The following is a 10,831-nucleotide window of genomic DNA, read 5'->3' as shown; positions in this document are numbered from 1 at the left end:
TAACTTGCTACAGATCAACGCTCCCACAAAAATCAACTAAAAGAGCCAAATTAAAAAACAAACCAAAAACAAAACAGGCACAGTGGCTCACAGCTGTCATCTCAGTATTTTGGGAGGCTGAGGCAGAAGGATATTTTTAGCTCAGGAATTCAAGACCACCCTGGGCAACCCTCATTTCTACTAAAAATCAAAAGAATTAGCCAGGCATGGTGCTGGAATTACAGGTGTGAGCCACTGCACCCAGCCACATTTCACCTTCATTTTTGAAGGATGTTTTTTGCTGGATATGAATTTCTAGATCAGCAGTTACTTTCTGTAAGCACTTTAAAAGTATTATTCCAGTCTTTTTGGTTTCCATTGTTTCTGTGGGAGATGGCTGTCTTTAAGATGTTTTCTGTCTTTACTTTCTAGTTGGTTTACTTTGATGGGCCTAAGTGTGGTTCTATTTTTCTTTGTTCTGCCTTAGTTTTCTGAGCTTGGTCAAATGTTACTTTGGCCCCATTCTATTCTAAGACTCCTATTATCTTTTTAAAGGCTTTTCATTGTGTTTACATGCCTCCAGTACATGCTTCAGTATGTACTATTTTCTATTGACCTGTCTTGTAGTTCACTAATCCTATCTTTGGTTACACAAATCCACTATTACATCCACTCACTGTGTTCTCAACTCCAGATGTTGTATTCAGTTCTAGAATGTCCATTTGATTTTCATAGATTACTTTTTTGATAAAAGTCTTTGCCTACTATCTTATCCATAATTGTCTCAAACATATTAGTCATAGTTATCTTAGAGTTCTTGCCAGTGAACTCCAATATGTGAATCGTCTGTGGCTTGGTTTCTCGTGTCACGTTTTCTCTCTTAGTTTTTGATCATGTGGTCCATGTGGTTTTGGCATGTTTTGTAATTTTCCATTGATTTCCAGAAGTTTTAATGTTACAGGATTTGGATGATGTCTTTCTTCAATGAGGTTCAACCTGTCTTCTGTTAGAACTTAATCCAACCAAGAATCATGATAAATCAAGGCAGAGTTACACATCTTGGCAGAAGGCTCATTCTACCTTTGATGTGCCCTTAGCCTCAGAGTTTTCTAATGATCACCTAGGGTATTCTCCAGATCCCTTCTTCTGGCAAGTCCTGATTTCTAATCTTTGTTTTATGACACTTTCTGCCTACTTTTGTTTTCTCTCCTAAACAGCACCGCAACTGCAAATTTTCTGAGTTGAAATTGCCCATGTTTGAGGCTGTTCCATATCTCTACCAAAAGCTCTCTTGGTTGCCGTCCCCTGGAAGCAAACTTCAAAAAAATACAAAATCAAAATTACCAGTCTCCTGTCTGAAACCAGAATGGACAAGTACTCCCAGACTAAAAGCAGCCACAGGTCAGTTCACTTCAGAAATGTTCACTCCTCTTTAGAGCCCTGCTTGGGCAGATTTCTACTGCCTTCAAATAGATGACACCCGTATTTTATCCAGCTTTTCTGCTGGGGGATAGTTGTGGTGGATTTGGTAATTGCTAGGAATTAGTGAGAGTCGTGTTGCCCATTCTTTCCCTTTCTGAATGGAAACTGTCACTACACTCTGGGTATGTAGGGGAAGATACTCTTTTCATTTACAGATTAGAGCAAGGAGCTAATTTAAGACCTTATAGAGAGTATGGCACATTTCGAGGTAAATGCAGTCACTTTGTGGAAACTTCAGCCCACCCTCCTGTGGATGGGTATCTTCCACACTGGGGAAAAAAAAATTAGGCATGAATACTTGGTATTCAAAGTGGTGGATTGTGATAGCGAGCCAGTTGTCCCCCAAGATGTCCTTCCCTTCTTCCAGTTTTTGGTATACAATTGGACATACAGAATGAAGACATTTAAAGTTTCTCTTTCAGCTCAGTGTGATCATGTGACATAGATCTGATGGAGAAGATGTGTCATGTGGCAACCTAAAAGTTGGCTCAACGGGGTCGGGGTGGGCCCGGTCTGGGCGCGGGCTTGAAGCAACGGATGGACAATTACGCGCACCTGAAGGGCTGGAGAAATGGCAGCTACAGCATGATGCAGGACCAGCTGGGTTACGCGTGGCACCCGGGCCTCCACGCGGACTGTCCCGCACAGATACAGCCCATACACGGCTACGACGTGAGCGCCCTGCAGTACAACTCCGTGACCAGCTCGCAGACCTGCAAGAACGGCTCTCCCACCTACAGCACGTCCTACTCGCAGTAGGGCACTCCTGGCTCAAGTGCCCTTGGGTTCGGTGCTCAAGTCCCAGGCCAGCTCCAGCACCGCTGTGGTTACCTCTTCCTCCCACTCCAGGGCGCCCTGCCAGGCCAGGGACCTCCGGGACGTGATCAGCACGTACCTTCCCGACGCCGAGGTGCTGGAACCCGCCGCCCCAGCGGACTTTACATGTCTCAGCACTACAAGAGCGGCCCGGTGCCCGGCACGGCCATTAAGGGCACACTGCTCTCGCACATGTGACGGCCGGACAGCGAACAGGAGGGGTGTGAAATTTTCAAAGAAAAACGAAGGAAATGGGAGGGGTGCAAAAGAGGAGAGTAAGAAACAGCATGGAGAAAACCCGATACGCTCAAAAATATATATATATCCCATTACCCACAGCAAATGACAGCTGCCAGAGAGAACACTAATCCCATTCACACTCACACAAAAACCGCCATGCCGACAAAAAAACTTTTATGAAAGAGATCCTGAACTTCCTTTTGGGGGACTGTTTTTGTACAGAGAAAAGCAGGGGGGTAGGGAGGGCGGAGGAATGGATCTTGTGCAGATTTGGAGGAAAGAAAGTTACGAAAAACTTTTTTAAAAAGTTCTAGTGGTACAGTAGGAGCTTTGCAGGAAGTTTGCAAGTCTTTACCAATAATATTTAGAGCTAGTCTCCAGGCGATGAAAAAATGTTTCAATATTTGCAAGCAACTTTTGTACAGTATTTATCGAGATAAACATGACAATCAAAATGTCTACTGTTCATAAGCTGACAATTTGCCAGTATTTTTCAAGGAGAAGCTTCTTCCTGCATTTTGATGCTGCAGCTGAAATTTAGCACAATTGCAAACGAGGAAAGAAGACAATCATTCAAATTTCGACATTTTAATTGTTTAAAAATTGTACGAAAGGAAAAAACTAAAATAAGTACCGGCAAACCATCTCTGTGGTCTCGTTTAAAAGGGCAAAAGTGCAAAACTTACATCGCTGGTAATTTATAATAGTTTTTGTTCGATCCCAGCTTTCCATTTAGTTCAGATTAAAAAAACATGAAACTACAGCTTTCAAAATATTTTCCTATGGTTTGTAATATTTCTGTAAATATATTGTGGTATTTTAAGGTTTTCCCCCTTTGTTTTTTGTAGTTGTATTTTTAAAAGATTCGGCTCTGTAGTATTTGAATCAGTCTGCCGAGAATCCATGTATATATTTGAACTAATATCCTTATAACAGGTACATTTTCAACTTATGTTTTTACTCCATTATGCACAGTTTGAAATAAATTTTTGAAATACGAAAAAAGCTGGCACAAGGCCTTTTTATCTTTCTTTTCAGTTTCTTCCCCGCTGGACGGAAGGTAGATAAGATGGCTGGGACTGAAGCAGCCATTTTAGATCACGAAGTCACGTTGAGTGAAAACTGTACATGATGAAGCAGAAGGACGAAAAGCTGGGCCTCTGACCACCACTTTCCAGAGCATAAAACCCTTATACCAGCCCTGAACAACATGCCACAATAATTTTCCGTAGGAGATTCATTTCTATCTTATTTCAGTGGCTGCTATTTTGGGGTTTTGTTACTTGCAACTAAGCCTCATAAAATTAGGAAAGTTCAGGACAGCAGTTCTCAGTGTGTTGGTATGGTCTGCAGACTTCTGAATTTTCTGTAGGGAGTTTGTGAAATCAAAACATTTTCAAAATATACTAAGACATTATAAGTCTCTTTAACTATAGTGACACATTCACCAATGGCGCAAAAACAATTGTGGATAAACGCACCAGCATCTTTGAAAGGAGGCACTAGTAGTCATTGTATTCTTCATTGCCATGCAGCTGTAGGTGGGGGCTGGGGGGAGCGGTGGTTTCATTCAATGTCCTTAATAAAGCGGTAAAAATTACTTACTTTAAATCTTTACTCTTAAGTCTTTTAAATTTTCTGTATGAAGAAATGAGAAGTGTATGTGAAGTACTTCTGGGGATACCAAAATATGATGGTTGTCTTGAGGAAAACCACTTGTGAGGGTGTTCTGAGTCGTGAGTCTGGAGGCAATTCAGATGTGGGTATTTGACAGACATTTCCTCAAACATGAACAAAGTGAACTGTCACTTCAAGAAAAACTAACAGTATTTGTTGCCAATGATAAATTTTAAGCTTTTAAGTGAAAATTATTTTGGAAAATGTGTATGTGCCATCTGAATTTGATGGCCTTTCAGTATTTAAGAGGCTTTTTAAAATGAGATTGCTGGTCATATTGAACATGATTTTTAAACATTTATATAGGCAAAATATTAACATGTGGAAGATGTGCATAACTCAGTGAATAAACAGTTTCCATGGGAGAAATGTATGATTTTACAAAATTATTCATGGGAAAAAGTTTCACTCAAAGTGCAAGGTAGACCACTGGAGTCTAAATTCAATGCAAAGTCTTATTTATATGACTTCAGATTCTACATTGTAAATAACCTTTTAGCTACTACCCCTTGTTCAGTTTTGGTATAGTGTCCAACAATAAATCTATAGCCTAGGCTATTAAAATATTCCTCCCTTCTACAACTTAATACCTGCATGAAGATGAATTTCTTCATTTACTTCAAACAAAACAACGTATCAGACTGAATGGAGAAACAGGTATGATAATCCAGCTGTCTTCTATTAAGCCAGACATTGAAAAGATTTGCAAAATGTTATTAACAATGCTGCTCTTCTCGCTAAATTATTTTTGAAAAATAATTATCATAAAATGTTAGCATCAAATTGGTTTATTTTAAAATAGATTAGCAAATATATTTTTAACATTTGTCAGTTTTCATTTCTGATATAGTCAATATAAACCTTCATAAACAAAAGTTAATTGGGAAGAAAAACAGAACTACCATCTGATCCAGCAATCCCAGTAATGGGTATATACCCAAAGGAAAATAAATCATTACATCAAAAAGACACCTACACTTATATGTCTATTGGAGCACTATTCACAATGGCAAAGATAGAGAATTGACTTAAGTGTCCATAAACTGAAGCTGCATAAAGAAAATGTAGTGTGTGTGTGATCATTTATATATATATATTATATATTTTATATATATGATATACTACTCAGCCATAAAAGATAATAAAATCATGCCTTTTGCATCAACATGGATGGAGCTGGAGGTCATTATCTTAAGTGAAATATCTCAGAAACAGAAAGTCAAAACCATATGTCCTCACTTGTAAGTGGGAGCTAAATAAGGTGTACACATGGACATAGAGTGTACACCTATGATGAACACTGGAGACTCGGAAGGGTGGAATCGTGGGAGACAGGCATATAAGGGATGAGAAATTACTTGATGAGTACAATGTGGACTAATCAGGTAATGGTTACACTAAAAGTCCAGGCTTCACCACTATTGCAATATACTCGCATAACAAAACTGCACTTGTACCCCTTAAATTTATACAAACTTTTTTAAAAGCAAGAAAAAGAAAACACCCTTTGGGGACATCAATATTTTTCCAGAGCATTAAGTTCTTGAGTGCTAAGTTCTTAAATGTTAAGATCTTAAGGACAAAACGTTTAAAATAATTGATTTATGATATTGAAAGAATTTGAAGTATAACCACAAAACTGTTTATAAAATATGAGAACAGTAAAAGTAGTAAGCCCAGAGTTCAGTAAACAATGTCATGCTAAGAAGAAAGGGGGCAGACAGATTCTAAAAACTGTAGATTAATATACTTAATATTAATTATCCTTAGGGCAAAAGATTAGAGAACAGATTCAGCAGAAAGTAAAGTAACCATTAACTCCATTAACCCAATACAAGTTTATTTATGAAGTCAAGTCAAACTGAGGAGTATTTGTTTCTTTGATAACTGGTAGACAGGGAATGTATATACATATTGTATTTCCCATTAAGCATTTGCTCATGTTACAGAACAGTGGCCTACAGAACTATCATTGAAGATTTACCAAATCTGCCTGAAGCAAAATATGATAAACTGCAGAAATGGTGCAAAACGACACTGGAAGTCATAGAGCTGATTCTTGAACAAGGGTTTGAACTGCATAGGTCCGCTTATATGCATTTTTTTGATAAATATATTGAAAACTTTTTTCGAGATTTACAACAATTTAAAAAACTTGCAGATGCACCATGTAGCTTAGAAATATTGAAAAACTAAGAAAATGATGTGTCATTAATGCATAAAACATATGTAGACACTAGCTTATCATTTACTACCATAAATATACACAAATCTATTATAAAAAGTTAAAATTGGCCGGGCGCAGTAGCTCACGCCTGTAATCCCAACACTTTGGGAGGCCAAGGCGGGCAGATCGCCTGAGGTCAGGAGTTCGAGAGCAGCCTGGTCAACATGGTGAAACCCCGTTTCTACTAAAAATACAAACATTAGCTGCACATGGTGGTGCATGCCTGTAATCCCAACTACGTGGGAGGCTCAGGCAGGAGAATCACTTGAACCCGGAAGACAGTGGTTGCAGTGAGCCGGGATGGTGCCACTGTACCACTCCAGCCTGGGCGACAGAGCGAGACTCCATCTCAAAAAAACAAAAAAAAAGTTAAAAGTTATCAAAACTTACGCATACACAGACTATACATTGGAGCCATTTGCAGTTGAGACAAACATAAAGATGCAGTACTAAATTACAACTGAAAAAGATTAACTATAGTACATACTGCACTACTACCATAATTTCAGAGCTACCTCCTGTTGCTATTGCTGTGAGCTCAAGCGCTATATTCACTTAAAATGCCATGTGATGTTTATCACCTCCACATAGGCAGTTCATCTCTCCAGTAAATTGTATATCATAGTAAAAAGTAATCTCTCGTGGTTCTCAGTTAGTTTTCATCATGTTTAGTACAACCATAAACCTTGCAATAATACCATGGGACCCATACGACGCTAGTCCCACTAGTGACGCTGGAAGGGCTCCCAAGGAGCAAAGTCATGACATCACAAGAAAAAGTTAGATTGCTTGATGTGTACTGGTCTGCAGCTATAGATGCCCATCCTTCAAGATAAATGAATCTAGCATAAGGACCACTGTTAATAAAATTAAGAAAATTTAGGAAGCCTTTACTGCATCTATACCAGCAAACCTTGTACTTTTTGTGATATACCTTTTTATCTCATATTGAAAATGCAACTTTTATGTGGGTGCAGTATTGCTATAAGAAAGATGTGCCTATAGGCTCTAATGATTGGAGAAAAGGTGGTCATTATATGACAATTTAAAGCAAAAGGAGGGTGAAGGATCTAAATCTAGAGAATTTAATGCCAGCAAAGGATGGCTTGATAGTATTAGAAAGAAGTTTGGCTTTAAAAAATGTTAAGATAACAGAAGAGGCAGCTCCTGATGGCCAAGAGGCAGCAGATGAGTTCCCAGATGCCATTAAGAAAATCATTGAGGAGAAAAGATATCTACCAGAACAGGTTCTTAAGGCAGACAAAAGTGCCCTATTCTGGAAAAAATATATATATATATATATGCCACAAAGTACATTTATTAGTAAAGAAGAGAAGTGAGCACCAGGATTTAAGGCAGAAAAGGACAGGCTAATGCTATAGGTTTTTGCTAATGCTTTTGAGTTTATGGTCAAGACTGCACTTATCTATAAAGCTGTTAACTCCCAAATCTTGAAGGGAAAAGATAAACACAGGCTGCCAGTCTTCTGGCAGGATAACAAGAAGGCCTGGACAACAAGAACCCTTTTTCTGGATTGGCTCCATGGATGTTTTGTCTTTGAAGTCAGGAAGTACCTTGCCAGTAAAGGACTGCCTTTTAAAGTTCTTTTGATACTGGACAATGTCCCTGGCCGCCCACTCAGAACTGCATGAGTTCAACACTAAAGGCATCGAAGTGATCTGTTTGCCCCCAAACATAATGTCTCTAATTTAGTTTCTAGATCAGGGGGTCATAAGGACCTTCATGGCTCATTACCCACAGTACTCTATGCAAAGAACCACCAGTGCCATCCAAGAATACTCTAACAGAGAGAACATCATCAAAGTCTGGAAGGATTCCACCACTGATGATGCCATTGTTGCTACATAAGAAGCCATGAAAGCCATCAAGCCCAAAATAATAAGTTACCGCTGAGGAAAACAACCAGATGTTGTGTGTGACTTCACAGAATTTACAACAGAGCCAATCAAGAAAATCGTGAAAGAGGTTGTAGATATGTTAAATAAATAAATAAATAAATAAATAAATAAATAAATAAATAAAATGGTAGAGGGTAAAAAGTTTCAAGATCTGAATCCTGGAGTGAGTCAAAAGCTAAGCAATTCAAAAACTTAGCTTTTGGAGATGAGTGCCTCTGAATCAGTGCCACACAATAAGGAGGAAGACATTTAGAAGCAGTGCCAGTAAACAACTCAACATTAGACAATCTGTGTTCTGATTATTCAAGACTGATTTTACAACATGGACCCTTCTACCACACAAGCACTAAAAGTAAAGCAAATGGTGGAAGAAGGATTAGTACCATTTAGAAACATTTTTAGAGAAATGAAAAAAAGCAAAACATCAGACATAAGTTACAACGCATTTTCATAATTACACCTAGTGTGCCAGCCTTTCCTGCTTCCCCTTCCACCTCTGCTACCACTAAGAGCAAGACCAATCCTTCCTTTTCCTCCTCCACTTCAGCCTATTCAGCATGAAGACAAGGAGGATGAAGACTTTTATCATGATCCACTTCCACTTAATGAAAAGTAAATGTATTTTCTCTTCCTGATGATGTTAATAGCATTTTCTTTCTTCTACCTTACTTTAATACAATATATGATACATGTAACAGACGAAATATGTGTTAATCTACTGTTTATGTTATCAGAAAGGCTTCCAGCCAATAGTAGGCTATAAGTAAAATTTGGAAAGAGTCAAAAGTTGTATTCAGATTTTCAACTGCACAGGGGTTGGTGTCCCTAATCCCTGCATTGTTCAAGGGTCAACTGTAAATGTTCTGCTGATGGGAGTATCCACAGACTTTTGTGAATTCTAGGGTTGCTTCCCCACGCTTCTGTGCCATTTCCACCTACTGCTGTCAGTAAACATGCAAGGAGTATTAATCTTAATATTTAACTGTTACTCTTTAGGCTTAATTCAGACATTAGTAATATGAAACAAAAAGAAAACATTTTACAATGCATTCCAAAGTGGAACATATTTAATGCATCTGAGATTTTCTTAACACCAACTTTCTAGTACCTACCATGATACTTTCTCTTCACAGATTATCTGCACCGTTTGTGCCTTCGCTTCTTTCAGGTCTTCACTGACCATCTTCATTTGTGACCACTGGTACTTTCTATCCCTTTATCTTGTTTCATTTATCTCTATAGAACTTACCACCATCTGACATAAACAATATTTAAGTGTATATTTGCAGGCTGGGCGCAGGGGCTCATGCCTGTAATCCCAGCACTTTGGGAGGCCGAGACGGGCAGATCACCTGAGGTCAGGAGTCTGAGGCCAGCCTGGCCAACATGGTGAAACCCTATCTCTATTAAAAATACAAACAAATTAGGCTCGGTGGCATGTGCCTGAAATCCCAGCTACTCAGGAGGCTGAGGCAGGAGAATCACTTGAACACAGGAAGCAGAGGTTGCAGTGAGCCAAGATCACACCACTGTACTCCGGCCTGGGTGACAGCAAGACTCCACCTCAAAAAAAAAAAAAAAAAAAGTGTATTTGCTTTTCTGGGTTCTCTTCCCCTATTACTACCCTCCCCCCCCCACCCCAAAATAAGAAGCTTCATTACAGACGTTCTGGTTGTTCACTCAGTGCTTTGAATGGTTCCTAGCACATAGTATGCAATAAAGAACACAAGATTTCTTAAATGAATCTTGAGATTGTAAGCACAATACTCTGAAATTATAGATAAGAAAATGACTCCATGAATCTGGAGGTAAAAAGGAACCTAGGCAGAGAGCAGACATTACAAAACCCATGCAACTGATGTCCCTACTGCCTAGCAGTTAAGAAGACAGGCTTCATACTCGGACAAAATAGGATTCCAGTCCACTTATTCGTAGTGGCAAACTCTCTTCATACCTCAATTTAGCTACGAGAAAATAGAGATGATAGTGATAATAGCCCCAACTTCATGTTGTCATTAAGGTGATTAAATGCAATAATGTGTGTAAATTACTAGTGCATAAAGGAACAAATAAGCATTTAATAAAAGGGAACTATTATTCTTATTACTACTACTATCATCATCATCATCTCAGTCAGGATCGAAAGCCAATTTTTTAGTATTTCACAAATAATTTATGGTAAGATAGGCTAACTAGTTTCTAAGTCCAGACAACTGAGAAAAAAAAGCAGGTTAGAGAGATAAAAGTTGCCAGAAGCAAGATCAGGAGAAAAATGAAAACTATAAAAACTAGATTCTCAAGATACTGCATTACCACACAATAATAATGTATGTAAAGATAATGCTTATATATTATATTTAATATACTGTCTTAAGATGGTGAGAAAATATAATTCTAAAATTAGAAAGATTACTTCAAAATGGCTCATACAAACTTTTGGTACAAAAGATAAACTTCCATTACCTTCAAAATTTATGTTCTAGAGAAAAAG

General features: G+C 38.4%; 1 pseudogene; it reads left to right on the top strand.

Annotated features, from left to right (window-relative positions):
* Positions 1-1,965: 1,965 nt before the first annotated feature.
* LOC105516943 lies at positions 1,966-2,475 on the top strand (annotated as a pseudogene).
* The last annotated feature ends 8,356 nt before the right edge of the window (positions 2,476-10,831 follow it).

The sequence above is a fragment of the Colobus angolensis genome, unplaced genomic scaffold (assembly GCF_000951035.1).
Source record: "Colobus angolensis palliatus isolate OR3802 unplaced genomic scaffold, Cang.pa_1.0 Scaffold295, whole genome shotgun sequence".
In the NCBI taxonomy this organism is placed as follows: domain Eukaryota; kingdom Metazoa; phylum Chordata; class Mammalia; order Primates; family Cercopithecidae; genus Colobus; species Colobus angolensis.
The sequence above is the reverse complement of the archived record's forward strand: the minus strand, read 5'-3'. Positions and strand labels throughout refer to the sequence as shown.